The 25029-nt window shown below is 43.1% G+C and overlaps 1 protein-coding gene across 17 annotated transcripts in view; it reads right to left on the bottom strand.

Moving 5' to 3' along the window:
- Positions 1-25029, bottom strand: part of Limch1 (LIM and calponin homology domains 1) — a 296994-nt gene that overhangs the window by 93817 nt on the left and 178148 nt on the right. The window lies entirely within an intron of this gene.

Raw genomic sequence — 25029 nt, 5'->3', positions numbered from 1 at the left:
GCTGTTCCTCTTCCATGCCTTTGTACTGCCATCATGGACTCTAACCCTCTGAAACCATAAGCCCAATTAAACACGTCCTTTTATAAGTTTTGTTGGTCAGGTTGTTTTATAACAGTAATAGAAAAGTGCACAAACACACAGCACACACACAAAACAAGACACCGTTAAACTAGAAACCTTGAAAAGGTTTTATTGCCTACGGTGTTCTTATCCTCACATTTTTCTTATTAATTGATTTAAATATATCCTTTGTGAAATTTACACCCTTCATATAGTCACTATGGGTTATACCTTTTATACATTCTATTGGCTTTCACTGAAAATACCTTTTTAATGGAATGTAAGATTAATTAATAGAATAAAGAAGTCTAGTCCCTCTATCTCTTTCTTGCCATATTTATTCCATTACTTCTCCCCACTGTTGAGGGGGAGGAAGGGAACAGCAGGTCAAAGGGTATGGGAGAAGAGTGGGGTTGGCCAAGGCACGAGGTATAATGGTATGCATGAAGATATGATGAAACCCACTACTTTGCTTACTAAATGTCAAAGAAGAAGAAAGAAGAGGAGGAGGTGGAGGATGAAGAAGAGGATGAAGAGAAAGAGGAGAAGGAGAAAGGGGGAGGGGAAGGGAAAGGCGAGGGGGAAGGTGAAGAAGGAGAAGGAGGAGAAGGAGGAAGAGGAGTAAGAGAAAGAGAAAAAGAAAAGAAAGAGAAAAAAAGAAGTCTAGACTTGTTTGGGAAGGAAAATGAGAGGCAAGAAATGCTTCTGAAAACAGTGCAAAGACCCACCACAGGAGAACATTCCTGGGCAGGCATAGATTGACTTTGAACCCAGAAAGGGGCACGACTGGCTGACAATCACACTCATAATTAAGGAGGGTGCTATCTGGGCTACCCATCTGTTAGGGGTCTTAAGAATAAATGAATGGTTCTGAAAGTGAATGCAAATTGCGGGTCATCCTTTGAAGCCCCCAGGACAACTGGCCAACAGATGTATTGCTGCACATCTCTAATTGTCCTCCTCTTGGGAGACTTCCAAAGGCACTGATTGACTCCATCAGTTTGGAACAAAATAAAAAACCAACAAAAACCCTACATGACAAGAAAGAGTGTCAGTTTCAGGAGTCACACCAATGTGAAAACCTCTGGCTGCTGAAAGAAACTACTCTAAACACCTGAACTCAGCTTGGCGATTATCAGGTTTATCCCAGGTATTCAAAGAGAATGGCAAAGATAGTATTTTCAATTACCCAGTGTGTAGGCAGGACTCTCAGGCCTCTGAGAATCACATCTCCAGATGTACACACCCTAGGTAATCTCCCCTCGAGAACAAGTAAAACCCATGGCCCTGATAAGGTTATGGCTTTAAACAATTGCCTCTAAGTTAACTGAAAGATGACCTGATTGGCAGTGATATAAACAGGGATCTTTTAAACAGAAGGTGTCACAAGTTCCTGCTGGCTATGAACACCACAGCTGCAAAAGTTTAAATTCTGTTAACTGCCACGAGCTTGGGATAGACCTGGAAGATGTGCAGGGTCTCAGCCCTACCAGCATCTTGAGTTCAGCCCTGTGATATTCTGAGCAGAGAGCCTGGTATCACCCTATCTGAGCATCTAATCTATAAACAATGTGAGGCATTATATGGGTATTGCTCTGAGATATTAATGGCAACTTTTGATATGGCAATAAAAACATTAACATGCTTGGGCCCTGAAGAGCAATTGTAGATAGTCGCTGACCTTTCTATAGCCCATATTTGGGGACCAACATCATTCCAAGGGCTGCATTTGTTACATTAATCTATTTAAATCCCTGCACTCCTTATCCTCAAGTGACAGATGCATGATCTGCAGCCTAGAACAATTATGCAGCGGTTCAAAGTCGCAATCAGCAAAAGACTCAGGTTGCAAAACAGAGGGGCATGTCTGATGAGCATGAAATTCGAGGTCAGTACTGAAGGGCAGTGGGGCTGTGGGGCATGGCGCTGGTTATAGGGTCTTACAGATGTAGGAATCAGGCTGCAGGAGTCAGCGGCTGCAAGTCTGAGAACTGAGTGCCCAGGTGGCAACTGGAAGGAGGTGGTTGGGAGCTGGGCTAGAAGGGAGTCAACAGTATGCAGATCAGATTTAAGATGGGAGACCAGTGGGAAGACAGGGCAGCCTCTTCTAAAGGCGAGACACCCTCATCCCAGTGTGTTTTCCATCTTAGATGAGGCTCTGGGCTTCTTGTGGAGGCAGAAATGCCACCATCCACAAGCCCCATACCACTCTGCACATGGCTTCTTTTGGCCAACTGTGCACTGGCCACAGCGGATCTGATGCTGTCCGGTTCCTGGGCAGTCTCTTCTTTAGTCACTTTCCGAGTTGTTTAAATAATTAAATTTAGTAGCTCCCACCTAACTCCCGAGATTTTATTTTCTGAACAGTATATTTTTCACTACAAAATTTTGTCCTAGGAATAAATAAATCCAGGGAAGAATAAAATAGTAGAAAATACACCAAGTCTCTTTTAAAGGACCCAGATTTTTCAATTTATACTTGGACCATCCTGTTATTAAATTAATTAACCAATTACTTTCATTTTATATTTTGGGTCAGGGTCTTATTCTATGACCCAACCCAATCTTGAACTCTCGGCGTAGGCTACTCCAGCCTTAAACTCATGGTAATCCTCCTACCTTAGTCTCCCAAGTGATGATATAACAAGCATGAACTATGACGGTCCAGGGACTGACTTTAGCTACAACTTTCCTTTAACTAGAGTTACTTTACTTTGCCTTAAGATTTCAGTTCTCATTTGCAAAGTAAATTATTATGAATTCCTTTTCAGTTCTTTTTTCAGTTTTGTGTGTGTGTGTGCATGTGCGTTTGTGCACGTGCACGTGCGTGTGTGTGCGTGCGTGCGTGCGTGCGTGTGTGTGTGTGTGTGTGTGTGTGTGTATGTGTGTGTGTGTGACCACACAGGCATTTCTATTTTTCAGAGAACTTGAGTTCATCAACACACCAACCCATTTGCTTGTTCCCAGATCTTTCCCAGTCTCAGAACATGTACCTTTCCTCAAATTGGACGATGGGGCTTCCCAGAAAGCAAAACTTAGATGCCTTTTCCCTAGAAGAAAGGTCATGACCTCTTTGGCAAACCTCCATCTCCCAAAATGTTTACATTACAGTTCATAACAGTGGCAAAATGACAATTGTGAAGTAACAGTGAAAATCACTTTATGGTTGGGAGTCATCACAACATGAAAAACTGTATTAAAGGGTCACAGCGTTAGGAAGGTTGAGGACCACTGCACTAGAACTTGGGGGTTCCCACTGTAGTTCGAGAGGCAGTCAGAGAGGCAGTGGCACAGTGAGGACTCTTAATTGGTGCATTTACATAAAAGACTCTTAGAAAAGCACAGAGAGATAATGAAAAGGGGTCACTAGCCTTAGCTTGTGTTATGTAAAAGTTGCTGGAGTCGTTCTGAAAACTGGGAAAGTACTTTGTCAACCCAAGACTCAAAATGCACCAGTGAATTCTCTTCACACAGGCTTCAACTTTCAAATTTTAATTACTCAAGTCAAGAGAGCAGGTTCCAGATCAGTGACTGTCTTAGCAAAGAGGAAGACTGGTTTGGTGGGCACCGGTAACGTGGATGGAACATTTGTAGCCTGTGTAGGCTGAGCACTTAGCCCAGCTGTGCCTGCTCTGTCTAAGCAGCGGGACCTATCATTCATCATCCAGACAACCATATGGATCAGGCATAACTATCCCCATTTCCCAGATGAGTGGTTGAGGCACAGAGCAGTTATGCATCATACAGAGTCAACCAGCTAGGCCCACGTCCCAGCTAACTCATAACAAACATGGAAGTGGGGTTTCTCCAGAGGAACAAACTCTAAGCCCCCAAGTAGCAATTCTTTTTCCACCTCTCTGGTTTCTAGTTGTTTATGCCTATACATCCATCCTGAAATCCCCCTCCATCTTTCCATCTCTCCCTCTTTCCCTCCACATCTACCTCCCCTTCTCCATTTTTCTCTTTCCTGCTTTGCCTCTTACCAGAACACAAATATGTCCTCTCTTCCCTCCCTCCCTCCCATCCTCCCTTCCTCCCTCCCTCCCTCCCATCCTTCCTTCCTCCTTCCCATCCTTCCTCCCTCCCTCCCATCCTTCCTCTCTTCCTCTCTCCCATCCTTCTTCTCTTCCTCCCTCCCTTCCTTCCTCCCTCCCTCTCTCCCATCCTTCTTCCCTCCCTCCCATCCTTCCTGCCTCCCTCCTCCCATCCTTCCTCCCTCCCTCTCTCCCATCCTTCCTCTCTTCCTCCCTCCCATCCTTCCTCCCTCCCTTCCTCCCTCCCTCTCTCCCACCCTTCTTCCCTCTCTCCCATCTTTCCTGCTTCCCTCCCATCCTTCCTCCCTCTCCCTCCCTCCCATCCTTCCTCCCTCCCTCCCATCCTTCCTCCCTCCCTTCCTCCCTCCTTCCCATCCTTCTTCTCTCTCTCCCTCCCATCCTTCCTCCCTTTTTCCTTTATCTTTTCTTCCTTTTCTCCCCCCTCACTCTGTCCTGCCTCTTTCTGTCTCTCTCCCATTCTTTTTGGCTCTGAAACTCTTCAAGATACCACTGGGTCCGAGGCAGCCATGTTTGAAATAAGGCACACCCCTGCTTTTTGAGTCCACGTCTCTGAGGAGGAAACATGCTCTTTACTGAAGAAGGCAACTGCAAACAAGGCAGTGACCAGTACAGACGGCAGCTAGGCTTCAGTGAGCATTCGAGAGACTTTTGGACTGAATCGAGTGCCTCTCAGGAAAGTAAGAAAGTGAGTCTGTACTCTCTACGGATCATCAGTGACCACAATAAAGGACAGGCCTCTGACCTCCATGAGGTCCCCTAGGACTGTGGCATCCTGGATCGTGAGCACAAACAAGAAGGTGTTCTCCCTGTGCAAGTTCCCAGATGCACACATGCTCCCTGGAACACAGCACACTATTCAGCACATAGCCTACAAACATACAAGCTTTGTATGGCAGCCAGCAGGAACAATTTGGGCTGGAAGATTTAAATAACTGCAGGTCTGTTTCCAACTCCTTGCTGTAACCTAATGATGCTGGAGAAGAGCCAAGCCCCAGTCAGAAGCAAAGCCAGAAGGAAGAGCCACCCAGCCAAGAGCTAACAGAGGCCAGCCACAGGAGCAGGCAGGAAGGACCGTGTTCTTAATTACACGGAAGGCATCCCGTCCTTTCTCATCCACCTTTTCTACACACTGCGATGTCTCCACGTTACAGTTTCAAGTAAAGCCCACATCTTAGTAGCTCAAGTTCAGAACTAAACCACATAACTGTCTCAATCCCATAGGAGAAATGGGACACACAAATTTACTACGATGACTTTTATATATAGGTTTCACTTACACAGAGCTAATGATTACACTAAGACTTGGGAATCTTTGGGGCTGGTTTTTAGGAACTTGAAAAAAAAATCATTGTTATGAAAAAACTCTGGTAAGCAAAGATATATATGCTGCCCAAAAGTAATGTAGGAGCCGTAATTGAATTCCAGACTCTAGAAGGAAAAGCAAATAAGGCTATGCAGTGAAATTTAAATAGTGGGTGGATGCTTTAGTTTTAAGTATACACTGGGGTTATTTAAGGGTGTATTACATCTGTAATCTTACTTCTAAGTGGCTCAAATAAAATCGTGTGTGTACGTCTGTGTGCACACATGTGTCTTAACATGTAGAAAGAGGGAGGTCGCAAGGGCATAAAACAGGGATGGAGAGGAGGAACAGATGGGGAGACTGTGCATGTTTTTCTGTGTTTAGAGACATGAATAATCCAAATAGCAAAATATTAAGAATTGGTGAATGTAGATGGGGTCAGAATACACGTTTTGTAAAGGGTCAGATTGTAAATTTCTTTGGCCTTGTGGGTCATATGGTAGACTCTTAAACAATAATTCAGTACTGTTGTTGTAACTGGGAAGTACATATGTTAAAGCACGTATTTGTATTCCAATACATGACACTTACACAGGCAGACTCCGGGCAGGATTTGACCTACGAGTGATACTTAGCTCGCCATGTCCCAGTTGAAGAATACTCAGTTACCCACTTAATATTCTAATGTGTTTTCTTGAAGTTTTTTTTTTTTTTTTCCACCAGGGAATATGTGGGGAAAGCTTTCAAGTTTATAAAAGTAGATTCAGCTAGGAAGGGACAGGACTCTATTGATAAAATCAACTCGGCAAAATTCAAAGAAAAACTGTTACTGCTGAGTGAATGACTGAAAAGCCACTGGGGTTACAACCAGGTCCAGGTGCTACTGACAGAATAACACAGACTTCCCCCAAAGAGCCCACTTTCACCAGGCTGGTATTAACATATGGCTTTGAGCGGCTGTTTGATCAATCGGAGAGCCACCACAAGTTTAAGTAACCCTTCTCTTAATTAATGATGGCCCTCAAAGGACAGGCGTAACAGTACTGACAATCCCATTATAGTTTATTATCATAATTGTAACAGGCGTAACAGTACTGACAATCCCATTATAGTTTATTATCATAATTGTGTGCTATTAGTTGTTATTAACACCTTACTATCTATTTTACATATTAAACTTGCCATTAGTGTACATGTGCACTTGTTACATTTACATCACTATGAGAGAATGCCTGACAAATTAAAGGAAGAGAGATTTACTTCGGCTCATGGTTTCAGAGATCTCAACACATTCAGGATAGAGAAGCCATGGGGTTCCTCATGGCAGGAATATGAGGTGGAAGCTGTTGACATTCGAGTGGTCCAAGGAGCAGAGAATCCAAACCTTGTGATGGCAGGTCCAAACCTTTCAAAGGCCTGCCTCTTACTACTGATCTACACATCAGGGAGGTACCACCCTCCAAAGGGTCCACAGCCTCATGAAACAGCACCACCAGTTAGGGTCAAAACATAAGCTTGTGGAAGACTGTTCAGATTCAACTATGATTCTGTGTGTTGGGTTGAGGGCTAGTACAGACAGGGTTTGGTACCAACTGAGGCTTCAGGCATCTTCTGGAGGTCTTAGGCTGTATTTCCTGCAGATAGGTGAGTGTATATAGAAGGCATCATTAGGACATTTTTTTTTCCACCCGGGTCAAGAAAAGACTGCAGATGGAATGAGGAATGGTTTATGCATCTAAGAAAAGAGACACTGTGCATAGTCTGCACATGGGCAATTAAAAAGAATTAAAGTCGTGCTGCTGTTATCTGCTCATGCTTAGTCATCAACTTGACTTCTACAGGCAGCCTTGAACTTAGAAGCAGGCTAATGTACACAAAGGTCATGTGCAAGGTGGTTGCCTGTAAGTAAGTCGTCATTTATAATTATTACTTGGAAATAAATCCTTGAGCCATCTTTCCCAATTCAGTCTAGAAAAATCTACTTAAGCCAACGTGTACATGTTGGGCTATTAATTACACGATGGAGCAAAATTTCCCCTGCAGTGGGAAGATGCACACACAGATGTCGGATGCTCATTGCTGCTGGCTGCAGTTGGACCACAGATCCCATTGTCTCTGTCCAAGGAAGAGGCTTGGTTTTCCCTTGGCAGTGCTTCAGGATGGAGGGGCCAGGAAGACACTCAACGTAGTCCCTGGGGACACTTCATAGCCTCATCCACATCTCCTGCTGCTCTCTTCTTCAGAAGGCAAACAAGAAGCCTACAGCTTTTCACTTCCCTGAGCTGTAGGAATATTCCTCTGTCTCCTTGAGCCACCATAAGGGGCAAGCAGTTTTTCTGGTCGTGACTCAGGCACCCAGCCATTCGTGGACCCCTTTCAGTGGGGGTGGGCCCACTTTCCTCAGTTTTATCTTGTACTCAAAAAAAAAAAAAATCAACATGGTTTGCAGTTCAGGGAAATTGCAAGCAGCGCACACTGAAGCTTCCAACCAACTCACTATGGACAGGTATTTAAACCGTTACATAAGCGCATCAATGTGATTTTCAGTTTCTGTAACATGGAAGCTATAAAAAGGTGAACTGTTACTGCTTGCAGTGGATTTATCATGTGAACATACTGTCTATAATACAGGCTTGCTGTAAAACCTTAATAAGCAATAGAATAGCTCAAAAAGTTTGGAAGTATATCAGAGAAGACAAGATCTTGTTAAAAAAAAATCAACAACCAAGATTAACGTTACTTTTCTATTCTACTTATAAAAGCTTTTTTAAAATGTGGGGCTTTTTTTGTTAGATTTCCTACCTCTGAAGCAAACTCTACTCAACAGAAACACAATTAAGAAGTTCAAAACGTAAGGAATACATTACCAAAACATCTCCAGGAACTTATCCCATAATTAATAGAACTCGGGGGTTTCCTGCATCTGCCATGTTCACGGTTACTGTGCAGTCTGCAAGGGCTCCAGTCTAACTCCTGGGATTGGCTGGGGTCCAACAACAACCAACACTTGCTAGACTGTCAATGCATTTTTATTTGCCAGGAGCACTTAATGAGGATACCAGTCCTTCCACCGAGAGGAAAGAGCAACCCACCATACCTGGGAGATTTTAGGGAATTGAACCAGAAAGGTGGCATCTGGGTGGCTTGTTGAAGTAAAAGAAAGAAAGAAAGAAAGAAAGAAAGAAAGAAAGAAAGAAAGAAAGAAAGAAAGAAAGAAAGAAAGAAAGAAACCATGGATGGTAGGTGAGCAAAGCATGGCAGGGTTCAGAAGAAAGAATGGAGGTGGAGAGAGGGAGAAAAGTATAAGTTTTGAGACTGATGGCGAAGTGGAGGTGTCTCTGACAATCCCTAGGTGGTGGGGGACCTAAGCCAATTCATGTGGTATCTTGGAGCCCTACCCATATCTTAGGCAAATACGTACAGTTCAGTGGGAGAGACTCATTGGTCAGGAAAATGGTCCACCAAACGAGCCTCTTCAATGACCTTGGGGAGAAGTAACTCAGAAGCAAGGAGAAGAAAAAAAGATGATTGGTCCAAGAACCAGTAATGTGATGGGAGAGATTTTAGGTGATGCCAACCTTGTAGCCACCAAAATCATCTGAAGGAACAAGAAGAGGCTGATGAGAACAGGAACTGGGTTTGACTTGGAACACCCTCTACTCACAGAGCCACCTCTCCCTGGGGACATCTATTTGGTCTGAGGTTCAACTATGAGGCACTGAATAATACAGAAGCTTAGGAAACAATTGCATATGTGCACAGGCAGGGGGGGGGGGGGGAGGTGTGTGTCAGCTAAATGCCCTCCAAGTGTCTCTGTAGGTTGGCATTATTGCTTTTATTCCACACTAATTTCCTGACATCAGTAATTTGATTTTTACCCTATTGTTCCCTTGAAATTCTCTAAAAATCAGGAATGTCCTTCTGATCAGAAAATTCATTCATTGACGACTCAACTGTTTTTACCCAATTAATCGAAATAAGTATCATATGGAAGCCATTTATTGGACTACTGATGTGTGCCAGACATTTCCATTCTAAGTGCATTGTGTACTTTTTTCTTATGTAACAGTACACAATAACCTTGGCACAGCCTTTCTCTGCCGACTCTTATGACCATGAAAAGCACACATTTTTATTGAGTGCTTCCTATGTTTCAAGTATTGTTCTAGGGAGCATCTAGGCTCAGATGGGGGAGTGAGCAGTGCCCAGGCCATGGCAGGGTTCTACCTGGCATGTCTGAGGACCAGTGAGGCCATTTCCGTCTGCACCCTGAGTTTCCAAGCTGTCATTATTCAACCCTGCTGCAGGGATTCTGACTCATACCCTCTTCCTTCACACCAGCTCTCCCTACTCCCGAGTATCTCATCCTTTCTCCTTCACAAGGCTCTCTCTCTCTCTCTCTCTCTCTCTCTCTCTCTCTCTCTCTCTCTCTCTCCCCATTTTCCTCTCCCCATGTTGCCTTCCTTGGGTATCCAATTCAACTCCATTGCCAGGCTCCAATATTCTAACACAGAACCAAGATTGGGGAAAAGAAACAGTACAAACTGAAACAGTCAGGCTTCGCTAAACCAGACTTCTCTTGTCTGTACGAGCAGAGGAACCAGTCACGTGCCTACATAGAGGGATGCTGGCTAATACAATACTCCTGGCCCCTCATCCTCCTCCCCTGAGTCGTTTCAAGAGACGAAACGGGGCACACACCCAGCTCAGCTAGTTTGGGATATCCTTTCCATGGTAGACAGCCTGTCTGTAGGACATGTGTGTTCTGTTTGTCTCTACCATGTGGTAGGGGCCTCTCTGTGGGGACTGCCTGTGGATGTCCAGCTGTGGAAGGAAGGGATGGATGGCTGGATTTGTTTAACTCAAGATTGAGGATCAGCAAACCCACTTGGCGGCAGCTCCAAATCTATGCACTCTGTGTGCTTCGTAGGCAGTGGTGCTGCTAGTCTGCTCTCTGTCTGACTCCCGTGCTTAGATCTCAGCTTGGAGGTGAGAGGGGCATTGGTTATTGACAGCTGTAAGCCCCTAGCATGCAGCTCTCAATGCTACTGAATGTAACTGTGCTGTTCTGGATCCAGACAAGCTACGGATACAGGAGCTCCCCAGTGTGATGGACCCACTAGACATAGTTGGTAATCCTTGTAGGCATCTGGTCAGCTTCCTGCCTCTTTGTTCTTCATCTTTTTGGCGACTTTCACTATCTTCCCTCTCACAGATGACATTATCCTCACCCCACTCACCCTAGGTTCTGCATCTAAAAAAACATTTTTATTTAAGAAACAAAATGGGATCTCCTAAGGCATTTTGAAACAATCAGTTAATACTTCTTCCAAAAATAGGAGTAAGATGTACACCTTGGCTGGAGTGAGGATTAAAGAGCCAGAGGTTAAGCCATATTAACTTTCATTTAGTTTTACACATGTCCATTTAAATCAATTCATTGCATATTTTCTGTGTGGAACGTAATGTGGGAAGTGCACTGGGTAGTAAACTTCGGGATAAGGGCTGGATTCTTATCTGCCAATGAGAGAAGCCCGGAAGAAAAAGGTATTTGTGGATTACAGAGTCGAGCATGAATGAGCTTGGAGCTACTCACCCAACTGCAGAATATAAGCAACAGGAGTCCCATCATCGTACGGCTGTCACATGGGCATGAGGTAGAGGGTGGCCTTGAAGTAGGCACAGGGGTGACCCTTTGAAGCAGCAAGAAGCCAGGGCTTTGTGATTTGAGAACCTGTACTTCATCTGTCATCTGCCTACTCTGCCTGTTGGCTTGTTGACCTTCACGGCACTTCCCAACTAAAGTGGTTGGTTACTCTACAAGGAGGCCCACTGTCTTTTCTCACTTGCATTCGAATATGCTGGGAAAAGATCCCTATAGGCTTGCACAGAGTAAAATTCTCTCCCATGATGGCTAAAGAGATTGGGCAGACAAGATCCCAAGTCGTTTTGGTAAATGAAGAGAGAAGTAGGAGAGGCAATGTTTCCAACAGGAGAAAATGACTCTTGGGTGGGAAACTGGCTCCGGAACACTAAAGCTTCACCCACAGAGTGGGTCAGGACTGGACTTTTCTCCCTAAGTTCTGTCCTTTGGGAACAGAATGTCTGGTTATTACTACCACTGCAAATATTATATCAAGCAGAGCTAATCAAACTTAGGGTCTCTAGAAACATATTGAAGTCTATCTACTAAGCTATACCGCTGCCTCTGTTTCTCAAAGTTAACAATATAATTGCAATAGGATGAAACACTAAATGCATATGCAATTAAGTCTCTTGGAAGAGCCTTTTCAAACACAATTCCTCCTCATGCAGGAATCGAAGGCCAATTCTTTAGCAGGCATTTAGGATCTAGAGTGCCCAATCCTAAAGACTCCATGGCCTTTGGCACTTTGATTTGCTTTGCCTTTCTGGATTCCTGGCTCGGGGCCATGCGTTCAAGTCTACCTGACAGCCAGTCTATCACCACCACAGTGCTCTCAGAATCGGGACTCCAGACAATCAGGAAAAACTGTCTAGATGCCAGGTAATTGAATCCTTTGAAAAAGTACTGGCCTGTTTCTTAAACTACTTAAACTACTTAAATTAATCCTAAAACTCAAGCATTAAGATGTTACATTGGCAAATTGTTTTCCAATATATCCCATTAATTGTGCTTTGGAAATTGAAATTAATTGTGCTTTGGAAATTCCATGTATATTAGGATCAAACTGCTTAAGTCATCTATCACAGTCTATCAAATGGGAGGCGTGTATCTGACTTGTCAGGTGTGACCAGGAACATGGAGAAAACACGATGCACAGACTACTATGGATTTGCCAGCACGTCGTGATGAAATGAATTAAGATTGGGGGAGAGCCCTGAGAAATGTTTAAAAACAATTTGGCATGGTAATAAAATCTTAACTGTGGGCTCAACAGACTTATCACACTAAACATAGAGGAAACCCATCAGAGTGGGTATCTTCCAAATATATTCCATTCCTGAAGTCCTGTATCAGCAGGACCAAGTAGCCAATGTAAGAAACAAGCGTCCAGCTGAATAAGCAACTAAAGTGAAAAGCAAATCGAACACTATACAATACTCGTTAGAACAGAGTTATGTAAACCTTTTTAATAACATGCTGGTAAGAATGCTTTGTACACTGCTGGCAGGACTGTAAAATGGCGTGGATGCTATGAAAAATAACCCAGCAATTCCTCCAAAAATTGAATGCAGGATTGCAACATGACCCAGTAACTTCACTTCTGAACAGAGACATGAAGGAATGGAAAGGATGGAACCAAAGGGCCGCATGAACAGTGATGTTTATATTCGCAGATGCAATCCAACTAGCAGACAAAAGGACACAAAGAATGTATGTGCACGAACAGGTGAATGTTATTCACCCTTAAAAGGAGTGACATTGTACACACTACACCAATGAGCATTAAGCTAAAAGGAATAAACCAGACACAAAAGGACAGAAACTATGTGCTTTTGCTTCTATGAAGTACCTAGAATGGTCACATGCAGAAGGATCGTGGGTAGAACAGACATGGTCAGGGTTGGAGAGAGAATGGAGAAATGGAAAGTGATTGCTTATGGGCACAGAGTTTCCATCTGTGCTAATGAAGACATTCTGAAAGTATTGCTAACCATTAAATGTCTGCATTGCCCACCACTTACATATCGAACCTCATCCTCAGTGGGTATTTGGAGGAGAGACCTTTGGGAGGTGACGAGGGCAGACCCCACATGAGTGGATTTTCCTGTCCCTACACCCTCCATCATGTGAAGTCACAGGCAGAAGATATCCATCAGTGAACATGGGAGCGCATTTTTACCAGACACAGAATCTGCTGGTGTCTTGATGTGAGACTTCTCAGCCTCCAGAATCATGAGAATCAACTTCCCTTGCTCATAAGCTAGCCAGTTTATAGTGTTTTGTTATAGCAGTTTGATGAACTAGATAAATGATAGTGGTTCCAAGTGTCACTCAACTGTATATCTAAAATGGCGATTTGTATAATGTATTTTAATACAGAAGGGAGGAAAGAGAAGAGAAGAGGAGGAAGGGAAGGGAAGGGAAGGGAAGGGAAGGGAAGGGAAGGGAAGGGAAGGGAAGGGAAGGGAAGGGAAGGAAAAAAAAAGAGGCCACCACCAGCAACCAAATTTGATTTGTCCCATGGTGTAGTCCTGGGATACATGACCTGGGAAAGTATGGATCAAGTCAAGTAGGGAAATATGGTATTCAGTATTCCCCAGCCGAAGGTCGTGGTGTTTAGAATCTCTATTATGAGACATCCTGTGTATGTAAGATGTATGTATATATGTGTGTATGATATATATATGTACTGTGTATGCTTGTATGAGTTTATGTGTACTGCATTCCTGAAGGTGTCTGAGAAGGTCAAAGGGTGCCCAATCCTCTGGGACTGGAATTAGAAATAGTTGTGAGCCACCATGTGGGTACTGGAAACTGAACCTGGGTCCTCTGTGAGAGTACCCAGTGCCTTCCATCACTGAGCCATCTCTCCTGACCCCAAGACACCATTTTAAAGAAACTTTTGCAGTTCAGCACTTCCTGCACCTAGCGAACTGCAGAATACTTTATTTCCACCATCTACCCCTTCCTCCATTCATGAAGTATGACTTCAGCAGATGAAATGGTGTTGAGACTGTCACATGACTCTGCTGTGACCATACGCTCTCCTCAATCTCTCCATCATGAATGCCAAGCCCAAGGCACACAAGGCTCACGGGACTCCAACAACTGAGGGTCTGATTCATTCTTGCCTCGTGAGGGACGATGCATTTTACACCGGCTCCCCAGACAAGGATGTACTGCTTAACACTGACCCCAGGAACAGAATCTTTCATGGTCAGGGTCAGGCATGTGGATGACATTAGAAAAAGAAACAAGAAGGAGACACACTGACAGATTCAAATGTGGTCAATCGTTTTGCACTTGGGGGTCACAACCTCTCCACTGAGAAGGCTAAAGGCCAGTAAGAAAGGAAATGCCATAGAGTGAGAAGCCACAGACAACCTTTACACCGACAGACAGAGAGCACGACCTGGAATAACTTTAGCACTTAAGATATTCAGCTGGAGAAAATGTTTCATTCCAAACATTTTGCTAATATCTAAATATCTGTAAAAAAGAGAAAGGAGAAAGAACTCAAGAGGGAGAAATGAAAGAAGAGGAAATATTGCTGCCATGCCCCTCTGTCTGTTCTTCCATGTCTATCCGTATGTGGGGTCCTCAACTGAAACTGGAGCACCTTCACTATACTAACTTATAAAAATAATTCAAAAAGGGGTGTGGAGAAGACTGTCTTCAAATAACCCATAAAGTCCTGACTCCATAATCGCGCAGGAGTAGAAGACACAACACATCTTTACTACACACACACACACACACACACACACACACACACTCATGGACACTAGAATGTTTGGTCTAATTTGTACAATAAATAGAATGGGCAAGTTACCTCTCTCCAGTAGCATCTAGCATATTCTTAGCATCCAACTGGAGTTAACATATTGCACATGCTGTTAGTGTTCAAAAAACATACATGAGACAAAGGTCACCAGAGACAAGGATAAAGAAGACAAGGTAAACAAAGGAATGTAGAGCTACTACGGTGGCTACAAAGGACTCTCTTCTAAGGACGTGGGCTCCTGAAGGAGCATCCATGGGTACCTAAGTACAAGAAGCACCGAGGCCCTATAAAGTATTTGGAGCTTTTCAATCTCTTCCACACTGAATTCTATCAAGTTAGCCTTAAGTACCTTTCAGATGTAGAAAAAGACCATGCAGACAGACCATATCATTCCAAAGGTTCTGCTCTTTATCATGTATCTCTCTCTCTCTCTCTCTCTCTCTCTCTCTCTCTCTCTCTCTCTCAAGAGTTTATTTATTTTATGTATATGAGTACACTGTAGCTGTCTTCAGACACACCCAAAGAGGGCACCAGATCCCATTACAGATGGTTGTGAGCCACCATGTGGTTGCTGGGAATTGAACTCAGGACCTCAGGAAGAAGAGTTAGTGCTCTTAACCACTGAGCTATTTCTCCAGCCTGACATTGTCTCTTAATGTATATGTTTTGGCCCAAAGTGTATAAAGACATAGCTGTCACAAGCTTCAATATTATGCTCCACCCAAACATGTCAGAAGGTCATCAATAGTATTTAGATAGGTAGCCCCCAAGCCCCATGTACATGTAACCTCTAAGGAAGATATTATAAAAGTCCTGCTCCACATGTCTATCTATGGCTCACACTCCATTGGCACCACATATCCCATGGCCAAATAACAGCATGTGTGCACATTCTGGGTTATGGTAGGCCTATGAGCTATTGAGTGTGGCGTATACTGCTGATAGGCTATTTAGGGACTAGCTCTATGACTGACAGAACACAGGTGTTGGGTACATTTTAAAAATCCAGTTGGAATAGTTAAAATGACATGCTTGTGTCTACCCTATTCCCAATGGCCAAGATACAGAAGCAGCTGTGCCCTTCAGTGGATGAAGAGACAGACACATAGAAAATGTTCATCCCTAAAAAGGGAGGGAAATCCCGTCCTTTGTGAGAATGTGGATGAAGCCCAGAACATTCTGTCATGACAAGAAAGGCAGAAATAGGAAGACAGAGATGATCTGATCCCATTTATTTATGGAATCTTAACTCATCAAATGCAAAGAAACCTAGAATATAGCGGGGAAGAGTTTTGTACTGTCTCCCATGTTGTTTTATTGGGCTTTCGTAGAGATTATTTAAATTACCAGTGCTTCTAAAGAACTCACTTTAGGACATTTTGTTGACTGTTCTATTTCTTTAAGTCTCGGCTTTTATCTCTGTTAACTCACTCTTGCCAATCTTTAAGGCTTCTTTCGCTCTTCTTGACTTACAAAGCTGAGTTAATGAGTTGCCTTATTTCCTTTCTTTTTTGAGAATCTTCTCCTTGGTTTCGACTAGGGAACAACTACATAGGCCATGTCTGGACTTTTCAATGTCCTTTTTTGTTCCCCCCAAAACCAACACGAAGGCTTATTTGCTCATGAATTAATCCGGAGGCCTTAAGCTAGGATTCTTCCTCAACTAGCTCCTATCTCAATCAACCTGTTTATACTATTTTATGTCTGTCTTGTGGCTGGTTACCTTTCCTCAGTTCCATACGTCCGACTTCCTCTGCATTTTGGTGGTGAGTCTCCAGTGCCTAATTCATTCTTCTTCTGGGAAGAGATAGGAACTCTTTGCTATAGTCCTTTGCCTTTGCCAAACAGAAGGTGCGGGAGTGTGTACGAGGTATGATGCAGCCATAGGAATAGCAATACCAAAGTCAGGTCTGCACTCAACTCTCCAGTACAGCAACCAGCATTTGAATAACACAAAGGCAATCTTTAAACAGAGCACAAGAATATTATCCCAACAAATGTCTATGCCCTCATTTTAAAGATCCAATGAAAAAGCAAAGTTCGATTCCACCAAACTCAAGAGTGGATTTGTTGGGCTTACTTCTAGAGCATGAGTGAGGGCTGCCAATAGGAGCATGGGCGAGACTAAGGCAGACACAAAAAGAGGTCTGCACAGCAGGGATAATGGATTCCCTATGGCTGCATATATGGAGCCACCTTCCCCTAGTCTTCCACGCTTAATACACTCTAGACCTTCCCAGAGATCATGGGGCCACGAGCAATTAGGGCAGAATTGCATACAATTGGTTGGGAGGCACGGCTGGACACACAGGGGAGGATCCCATGACCCTCCCTCCACTTCGTTCTATGAAGGAATGTCAACAGTCAACAAGCCCAGCTGTGGTGATCTTTTAGGCAGGCACAGCTGAACTCAGGAAGATGGCAGCTGTTTGGCTTGGAGGATCGTGCTATATAAGACCTTCATTTTTTAACAAGGAAAAAATTCCTCTGAGAGCATTGCTCACTGTGCTTAGAAACGTTTTTATTATTGCCTTTATTTGAGTATGTTAAGTGTGCACAGTGTACACAGTGTGTGTGTGTGTGTGTGTGTGTGTGTGTGTGTGTGTGTGCGCACTCTAGTGAAAACACATTTGGGAGGTCAGAGGTCAACTTGGAGAGCCCATTTTCCCTTCCACTATGTAGGTCTCAGGGTTTGATTGAATCCAGGTCACCAGTCTTGGTGACAAGCACCTTTATCTGCTGAGTCATCTCACCCACCCTGCTTAGAAGATTTGATAACCAATATACTCTTTTTAATTTAGTTCCTAATAAGTTTAACTTCCTCTTGGATTCTCTTTTGAATCCCAGGTGATTAGTAAGTGTGCTTCCCGATTTGCCAGTAACTAGAGCTTTTTCAATTGCTTCTCTTAATTTTGATCCCCTCTGCCTCCTAACCAGAGTATTGCCTTTTGGGCCACTCCCTTTTTCTCTGTCCTTTATTTAATTTCTTTGCTATCAAGCACAAGATCAGAGGGAAGAGGTTGCCGGTACGGACATTTAACCATCTATTTTTATGTTTTTGTTTACACCTTTGGACTCCACTAGGAAACTCACTTAACAGTTTTCTATCAGCCTCCTAGTAAAGACGTGACAAGAAAAAGCATGAGATGCAGGACATAAACATCCCATGCCTTCCTTCAGAGGTTTGGGTCTCAGCCTAATCTGAAGTAGAAAGTGTAGCTCATAGCTGGACGATCTGATGAGAGCCTGCTTCCAAAACCGCAAGAATGTAAAGTGTGCTTCCTTCTCACTGTAACTGGTGAGAGATTAGCTGATCCATTTACTCTCTCTGGTCCTATGACACACCCTGTCCCAAAGACCCAGATAGCTACTAAGATAAAAAGCACCTCCCATCTGCAGTCCCATCATGCAACAGAAAAAGTCTTTGAATGGAGACTGGCTATGGTCAGGCCTCCATGGACCACACAGTATGCAGGAAAGGACACCGTGAGGCAGGCATCTGACACACACTCAAGAGGATCCAAGGAAAGGCAGTCATCCCAGATCAAGTGTCTTTTGAAGCTGTTAAGTGTTTAAAATCCTTTAAAGCATGCTAGAGTGTACAATACAGGGAGGGGGCAGACAGAAAGCAATTTCGCTCCTCTACTCACGACTGTGGAGAATAGTTTGGAAACTGAAGACTGATTGAAAAGGACATCAAAGGAGTGTGACTTGTTTGATGTTTAGACGGCCATATACGATGCAGATCACTGCTGTACTGATGGTGGCCGCCTGTAAGCCAGATGGACCGGAGGACTGTCTCAACAGACATCTAACTCAGTGCCACTGAAAGTCAGGGCAGGGTGAAACCATCTTAACACAAAGGATTTGCCACCGCATGCTTAGAGATACATCTTCCTGTTAGGGTTTAATAATTCAGGAAGTTGTAATTAATTTTAGGAGCTTTCATGGCTGAGTTAACATCATGTAAGAACTGGAACTAGTGATCCACCCGACCAAACGAGGTGGTTGCGAAGATGCTTATAAGATGCTCATAGGCCAGCGAGCAGGGCAGGGTGACTGGTCCTGATGCTCAGATGGAGTCAGGCATAGCTTGACAGCTGGCCTGAAGACTTATATAATCATTTCTGGCTTGGTATTTCTGAGAGCGCCTTTAATCCAGATATCTAACAAGCAAAAGAAGGAAAGCCAAAACGTAGTACACTCTCCTCCTTCTAGAACATTTTCCTAAAATTTTGGTCTCCCTAAGACACCGTTTATTTCCTTTTATTACCTTTATTCAAAAGTCACAAGCACCTGATACCTATACAAGGGGATAGATTCAATATGATTCAAAGTCTTCACTGTACATGAAAACCAGAACATGAAAATAATCCAATCCATCGGACTGGCCAGGATGAATAAGATTCAATGTTGTTGGAGAAGGCCTGAAAAAGCTGACAGCTTCAATCCTGCTAAGAGGAGAATAAAATAATTCTATGCTATCATTCAAAAGAGCAATTAAAAAGTAAGGGTAAAAGCTGTCATCTTGTGTATTTTGTGGACTCAGTGATTCACCTTTTAGGAATTTGACCAAAAGATGTATATACATCAATTCACATTCACAAATGTCTTCTGCAAAACGAAACATCCTGCAACTTGGGATAAAGTAAGAAGGTGCAACAGCAGTTGCTTTAGTCATCACGTGGCATGTACTTAGGTCAGACACTACCGTACTGCTGATAAATTCTTGTATTAGGCATTAAAAAAATGCTTGAAATGGTTTGATGTTGAAGTTCAAATTATGCAGGCATTCAAAGGCAATAACGAAAAACATTCACAACTGAACTCAGAATAAGTATTATTTATATTAAGATAGATCATTTTCAAAGTTAGTTTTATGTGAATATTTATAGTATTTTTCCCATCTTAAAATTCGGAGCAGAGGTCTTTTGCCTTAGAGTTTCAGGGAGACAGAGTCCTGCATGACAAGACAGGCAGGGTGACAGTTGGGGAAAGTATGGGGACCAGAGCAGGACTCATTTTATCCATAGACAGGAAACAGAGAGATCAAACAGGAAGTGGGGCCAGGCTTAAGCCCTGAGAACAAATTCCTCATGATGTGTTTCTTCAAGCATGACTCCACATTCTAAGTTTCCATAAACTTCCAACACTGAGGTCAACGATTCAAACACGTGAGCCCACGTGGGATGCGTTTCATCCAGGCCCAATACGTGGCATGGTGGTGAGGGTAGTGATGATGAGGGTGGGGATGATGATGGTGATGATGATACCAAACAAAAACCTTCATAAACACTTCATACAAGTGGGAGGACAAGTGTAGGATATGATAATTAAAGTGAAATGGCTTGGCCAAAGCAAACAGTGTAGTGGCTTACACAGGTAACCCAAGCACATGTGTATATGTGCAAGGGCAGCCTTGGATATTGAGTGAGTTCAAGGGCAGCCTGGGCTACAGAGTAAGACTGTCTCAAAACCAACAAAAATAAAAAACAAAAACAAAAAACAACAAAATATCCGAGTCAAATGCTTTTATGTTGCAGATATTCTCAGAGTGTCCGCCAGACTGTTATCATCAATTCCATCCATCTACCTTAAACAAGCCTCACTTTTATAACAAGAAAAAAAAATGTCTTCCAAGTTAAAAACTGTGAAAACCATAGATTGGGTAAGTTCAAAGTATTCTTGATCATAAGTACCTAAAGAGAAACAAAAATGTAAATGTCTAAAGTTGTAAATCTTTAAATTACACAGATGTCTTAAAACCAAACATAAGCTCCAAAAGAAATGTGTGCAGGGCCTGGGAAATGGTTCAGTGGACAAGCATGAGGACCTGAGTTCAAATCTGCAGCATCCACGTAAAAGTTGGGCATAGCTGTGTGTACCTGTCACCACAGCACTGAGAGACAGAGTCAGGTAGAGCTGGGAGCTTACTGGCTAGCCAACCCAGCCCAAATGGGTTCCGTTCTGGTTCGGTGGGAGACATTGTCTCAATATAATAAAGCAAAGAATAGTAGAGGAAGATACTAAGTGTCCTTCTCTGTCCTCCACTTGTTTGAACATGGGTATCCATACCACCCCTACATGAATACACACATATATACCACATATACACACAACACATGCACACAACACATGCACACACCCAAACACATTTCAGAATTTAAAATAAACAAAAGAAGTACACCCAAATGAATAAATTATGCAGTCAGAAAATACACAAATAGTAAATATATTGCTTTTTAGTGTACATGTGTCTACGGCCAGCCTTCTTTTAATTTTCTACCTTATATTCTTGTCTATCCACCTAGGCAAGTTAGTTTTCATTTGAAGTCACTAAGCGACAACAAATGGCTACCCCAAAAGGTGATCCTTGTCAGAGAACAAAGAGACTATCTTACTACTTGGGAGGCAGAATGGATATTGGAGAGTTAACAGCGTCCTTTGTAGCTGCTGGATCTGAGGAGAGGAGAAATTTCTGTGAGTCCCACAGATGGGTAGTATTTGCTATAAACTACATCATCTCCATGTCACAGGAAGCAAGTTTTTCTTCCATCAAGACAAATTCATTTCTGCATCGGGTGTTTATATTCTGGGGAAAAAGTCACAGATCTTTTTTATTTAAAAAAAAAATGAGATGCACACTTGCCAAAATATGTTTAATAATGTCTTACACCAGGATCCTAACCATAAGCGTCTTCATGACACCACGAAGACATTGCTGATTTGAGCTTTAGAGTCATCACATACTTTTTTTTTTCCCCCAAGCGTCAGGAGACCAAGGACAGAGTGCTCTCAGGTATCTGAGAGAGGATTCCTAAATGCTTTCATAGAGGCTCATATCCACACAATGAAACTGTGTTCTAAAGTTATTTCCAAAAGAGCATTTATCAAAATAAACATAATTTTTAAATTTTGGTCTTGTGATGAGAGCATGGAAAGAACTGACACATAATAAATATCTGTTAAAATATTACATCTGGGGTGAGACAGACATCCACCTATAAAAGCCATGTCTGATGATGCCATATGGAGCTGACTGATCACACTGTACTTTCTCGGGCATGCTGCCTTTAAAAGTTGAAAATCTTAAAGACATGCTATGCTAGCTGGGAGGGTTGCTACACATCTGGACTAACACTTCTGGGGAGTCTTGGGAGGGAGGCTTGCGAGCTCAGGGCCAGCCTGGGCTACCCAGTGAGAGAATGAATAAACAAATTAAATGCTTCCTTACACAGTCAGGTAGATGGCTTCATAGAGCATAAGAGAACAATGGCTGCTCTTAAGATCCACACCGCTTAAGTCCAATGCACTAACCTTTGGCACCAGTGACAGTTAATGAGCTAGGTCTGTGGCTTTACCTAGTCTTGCAGGGAGGGCTATGGTACAAAAGGGGGCCCACGTGAACAGCAGTCAGACCCAGCACAACACATTGTGTAAGCGCAACACATTGTGTCCTTCTGAAAATTTCACTGGACCATCCCCGCCAGGTCCCACCTGATTCTATATAATAAAACCAGTGCCACAAAACCAGGGTATTTCCTGCCTCCAAAATTTGTGTTCATCCAATGAGCTACACTTACATCGTTTGGCACAAACTCCCTCTAGGAGGATGGCATATGTAAGAGATTTTTTTCTTCTTCATCACATTACAGATGCGAGCGTATGGCAAAGATCCAGAACTCGGGCCTTTAAAAATAACTCTTAAAGCTAATGACCTAATGACCATCGGCCCCATAATCTAATGTCCCCCCTGGGAGCTGTGTAGCATGCTTCACATGCATCCTATGTATTGCCACCTTTCTGAGGAGACTTGACAATGTCTCACAAACCATAAAAAGTTGGGTTTTCTTTGATGTAGAAATCTTACCGCTGGAAATTTGTCCTTAAAAAAAAAAAAAGTAGTGAGGAAAAAAGGGAAGATTTATGCTCAGTATTGTTCATCTTAAGTTGATTTATAATAGCTAAAAAATAGAAACATCCCCAAATGGCCAAAAAAAGAAATACGCAAGTAATTTATTGTGCAACCATATGCGGGAAAGGTTATATAGCCATCAAAATAGAATTTTTCAAAGAATTACTTAACAGCATAGGGAAATCCTCATGATCAAGGTCAAGGAAGAATAAAAGGTAGAACTGGTGTACTAAATAACCTTGACTGTGCTATTTATATAGTAAGTTTAAAGGAACATGCAGAGGGAAACTCGGCTGCTAACTACAGGGCCAGTACAGAGCAGACTACCACATGTGCTTTTGTTTTCTCATTTAAAAAAAAATAAATTTCATACAATATAAATATTAAAATTCAGTCCAGAAAATATAAAAAAAAACTTAAAATAAATTGATTACTGGTGCTGTGGCTTCTCAGCTAGGGGCCTTCTGCAGTTACAGCTAAGCCAACAATAATGATTAAGCACGGCTGGTTACTCATCGTCTTCTTCTGTCTGGCCAGCTCATCCCTGGTGTAGAGAAAGACTGTGAGGTCCGAGGCCATTTAGTTGCCATGTTTGAAAAGATCTGAAACTCTTACCTTAGTAAAATTAGTAGAGATTTTCTTTATCTATACAACCCCCGACGTACCGATTGTCCCACTATTGCACACAGCTATATTTTGGACTCAGAATAAGACCTTCTAACCTCATTGAATGGCAACAAGCCACGGGGAGTGTCTCCCTTCTCCTTTGAAGGCTGTTGCCTGCCTCTTCTCTCAACACCTCAATTCCTGGAAGCCTTTCTTAGATGTTCTTAACTATCGTAAGCTTCACCTGGTCTTTCTCCTCTCCTCATCCAAGTCTTATCTAACTAGACATTGAATTGAAAACATGCACTCCCGAGCCAAACTTGAATCAAATCATGTCAGCCTGATACATCCTTCACTATTATGTGAGACTAAAACCACTTTCCTCTGCCATGTTTTTCCCCCAACTGTGCTACCAGGAGACTCACTTTCTTCCTCCAGAAAAGCCCCATCTCCGAGTTCCTTTTCTTTACCTCCCTGTCAAATTTCATATCACTCCAGATCACTCACGATTTACCTCTGGGAATTAAGGCATCTCATATTTCCTCTGCTCTTGTTCAGAGACTAGGACTGGGGGCTGGAGGCACAGCTCAATGGTAAAAGCACATGACTGAGCAAACCTGAAGTCCTGGGTTTAATCCTGGTCACCAAGAAACAAAACCAAGCAACCAACCAAACAAACAAGCAATCATAATCAATAGCAAGTACTGGGGAAAGTTATGGAATATACCATTTTCTGATAGCGAGATAAAGTATAAACCGAATTCTAATGGGAATCTATTGAAATCTACAGTCAAACTGCATTGTGAAGGTGTTTTGTTTTTGTTTTTGTTTTGCTTTGCTTTGTTTTGTTTGCCTTCTGTAGCTCTAACTCTGCCAAACTGTGTATTTATATAAAAACCTGAGCATGGCACTCGGCAGATCATCTCTTATCTGTGTTGGTTTTGGTACCTTTGTGAGTGGAGCTGATGCCGCAGACACTTCCCACCTCTCAGGAGAAGTTCAGCAGAGATGCCCTTGGTCTGGCGCTACAGTTGTCTCTCACACACTCAGCACCCATAACCCTCTTCTCCGCCTGCTCCTCCTTCCTTGGCATGAACAACCAGATGACCCATCTAAGAACACCCCCACTGTCACCTGGTATTCACACAGTGAGAGACATCCTCAGAGATAAAACCATTTTCCATGTCAGCCCACTTCTGGTTACCTATAAATTACAGGTGGGTCCAGCATGTCTTCTAAGGATTTCAGACTTGTGTGTGTACTGTATAAGGGTAGAGGGACAGTTTTTAAGCAGGGACAGTTTCCTCCCATCGTGGTGTGGAGCCAGAAAGGAGTCACCCAGTTCCCCTTTACTATCAGGCCAGGCTCTGCTTTGGAGATCCACTATGAACCATGTCATCACCTGAAGTAATAGCCTTGCACTATCCCTCCTGCACTCTCTTTCTGTCTCTGTCTCTTAGTCTCTCTGTCTCTCGCTCACTCGCTCGCTTGCTCTCTCCCTCCCTCCCTCCCTCCCTCCCTCCCTCCCTCCCTCCCTCTTGCTCTCTCTCTCTCTCTCTCCCTCCCTCCCTCCCTCCCTCCCTCCCTCCCTCCCTCCCTCCCTCCCTCCCTTTTGCTCTCTCTCTCTCCCTCCCTCCCTCCTTAGAATCAAGTGGTACT

Source organism: Arvicanthis niloticus, chromosome 7 (assembly GCF_011762505.2).
Source record: "Arvicanthis niloticus isolate mArvNil1 chromosome 7, mArvNil1.pat.X, whole genome shotgun sequence".
Lineage (NCBI taxonomy): Eukaryota > Metazoa > Chordata > Mammalia > Rodentia > Muridae > Arvicanthis > Arvicanthis niloticus.
The sequence above is the reverse complement of the archived record's forward strand: the minus strand, read 5'-3'. Positions and strand labels throughout refer to the sequence as shown.